Source organism: Colobus angolensis, unplaced genomic scaffold, assembly GCF_000951035.1.
Source record: "Colobus angolensis palliatus isolate OR3802 unplaced genomic scaffold, Cang.pa_1.0 Scaffold26, whole genome shotgun sequence".
Taxonomy (NCBI): Eukaryota; Metazoa; Chordata; class Mammalia; order Primates; family Cercopithecidae; genus Colobus; species Colobus angolensis.
The window spans coordinates 13,710,747-13,713,550 of NW_012115821.1; the positions used below are offsets into that span (position 1 = coordinate 13,710,747).

The window sequence follows — 2,804 nt, forward strand, 5'->3', positions numbered from 1 at the left end:
TGGTGGCAGGTGCCTGTAATCCCAGCTACTCAGGAGGCTGAGGCAGGAGAATCACTTGAGCCTGGGAGGTGGAGGTTTCAGCAAGCGGAGATCGCACCACTGCACTCCAACCTAGGCAGCAGAGTGAGACCCTCTGCCACACACACATGCACACAAAGATACACCCCTTTACTGAGAGTAAAGGGGTGGAAAAAGACATTCCTTGTTAATGGCAATCAAAAGAGTACAGGAAAAGTCATACTTGTATCCGGTAAAACAGACTTTAAGTCAAAAACTGTAAAAAGAGACAAAGAAGGTCATTATAAAATGATAGAGAAGTCAGTTCATCAAGAAGATATAACGATCATATATGCACCCAACATCAGAATACACACACACACACACACACACAGGCTTAGGAGTCCAGCTGCATGACTCCTAAACCATAATTTCTAATCTTGTAGCTAATTTGTTAGTCCTGCAAAGGCAGTCTAGTCCTCATGCAAGAAGGGGGTTTATTTTGGGAAAGGGCTGTTACTGTCTTTGTTCAAAGTTAAACTCTAAATTCAGTTCCTCCCAAAGTCAGTTTGACCTGTGCCCAGGAATGAACAAGAACAGTTTGGAGGTTAGAAGCAAGATGGAGTCAGTTAGGTCAGATTTATTTCATCATCATAATTTTCTCAGTTATAATTTTTGCAAAGGTGGTTTCAAAAACATAATATGATATGTACAACATGGTGAATGTGATAAACAGCAATGTGTTATACACTTGAAAATTGCTGAGAGAGTAGATTTTAAGTGTTCTTACCACAAAAAATAAGTATGTGAGGTAATGAGTATGTTAATTAGCTTGATTTAGCCATTCCACAGTGTATATACATATTTCTAAACACCTGATTGTCCATGATAAATATATACTATCTTAATTTTTCAATTATAAATAAGTTAAATATTTTTAAAGTATAAAAATAAGAAGAATACAAAATAGCATTTTTTTTTTTTTTTTTTTAAGAATCCAACTGGACTTTATTTGACACAGAATACAATATGGCTACAGAAACAGCAAACTGAAAAAACAAAGCAGAAAAAACACGGTTCCATCTAATCTGTAATTAGGTAACAGCAGGGAAAGTCATTAAATGAATAACAAAACAATTAAGCTTGATGGAAGAAGTCTTTTCCTAGTGCCCATACTTTTGGAATTCCCACTCTCTGTTGTCCAACGGACACACCTGTCGTGTTCTGAGCCAGCGAGAGATGCAGTGGAAGTGAAAAGCATGGTTACAGACTCCCCACGCGACTGTACATTCTTCTGAAGTAGCAGACGCCTGGTTAGCTTGACATTCTATGCAAAGATCCATAATGTAGTTCCTGCAGAAGGCACAGTTGTCAACCACAATATCCCAGGCCCAGAGGGCTACTGCATTCCACTTTTTCACTTCAAAGCGCTTCTTGCCTGCGCCGCTGTTGGTGCCGCTCGGGGTATCCACATCCATCGCTGCCGCCATTTTGGAAACACACGGTCTGTCCCAAAATAGCATATTAATACCACCTATGAGGAATCCAATTTCTGACTATCAGTGAAACAGAATATCATGTGGCAAGTGGATACATCTTAATAGACAAAAAAAAAACCTTGTGTGCATGGGGTGTGGTGAACCAAATATTAAAAAAAACACCAAGAACTGAATTTCAATCCAGTCACAAGAAAACAGCAGACAAATTCAAATGGAAAGACATTTACAAGACACCTGACCAGTACTCTTCAAAGTATCGTGGTGAGAAAAGACAAAGCTGAGGAACTATACTATTTCCTATAGACAGGACAACTAAACGCAACCTGAGATCCTGAATTCAATCCTAAACCAGAAAAAGAACATCAGTGGGAAAACTAGCAAAACTCAATATGCAGAAAAATGGTAACTCAGCAATATTTCAAACCCTGCATAGTTCAAAGAAAGGACTGGCACTGGACAGCTCCTGGGAGTTAACTTCTATGCCCTTGGAATATCCTGCCTGAAAATAGTATCTTTGTATACTTGGGGCCTTGGGCCATGCCAGGCAGTTTATACGAATAATGTGATTCCGAGTGGGTCCTTGGGCCACACTCTGTCAGTTTCACACCTGGAGTCGATGGAGACGGAGTAGCTAAGGTCAGCCACACCAGTGAAAGAACACATTCCTCAGCCCTGGGCCCAGTACAAACACACCATATATCTCAACTTTGGAAAAACACCACCTGGAGGAACCCCCAATAAGGTCACAACCGTTTGTGGCTTTACTGAAAGCACGGGAACCAATAGAAAACTGCTAAATGTATAACTTAAAATGTTAACCAATTGCAATGCTGTAACCAAAAGAATTCCCTTGTTCCTCTGTAACCTTACATATCCCGTTCACATCGGGCTATAAAAAGCGAGCACACGCATCGTTCGGGGCCCTCTTGTATGTTGTTGAACGGAGGGACCAAGTTCGAACTTGCAGTAAAGATCCTTGCCGCTTGGCTTTGACTCTGGACTCTGGTGGTCTTCTTCGGGGAATAAACGGTCTGGGCATAACACCAGCATCCCATGACTCTATGATGACTGCAATAACTCTGGACACCAAGATGTTGTCAGATGGTGCCATGCAGTTCCAGTCTCTTGATGTCCCAAACAAAAAGCTGGATTGGGCCAGATGCCATGGCTCACTATCGGGAGAACCCACTCCTGATGGTTTCGTGAGTTCTTGTCTATTTCCTAAGTGTCTCGGCTGGGTTGAGAAATAAAGGGAAAGAGCACAAGAGAGAGAAATTTAAAGCTGGGTGTCCGGGGGAGACATCACAT

General features: G+C 41.5%; 1 pseudogene across 1 annotated transcript; it reads right to left on the reverse strand.

Annotated features, from left to right (window-relative positions):
• Nucleotides 1-989: 989 nt before the first annotated feature.
• LOC105515405 lies at nt 990-1,506 on the reverse strand (annotated as a pseudogene). The gene has a single exon (XR_001002323.1). The product of XR_001002323.1 is annotated as an E3 ubiquitin-protein ligase RBX1 pseudogene (transcript).
• Between the last annotated feature and the right edge of the window lie 1,298 nt (nt 1,507-2,804).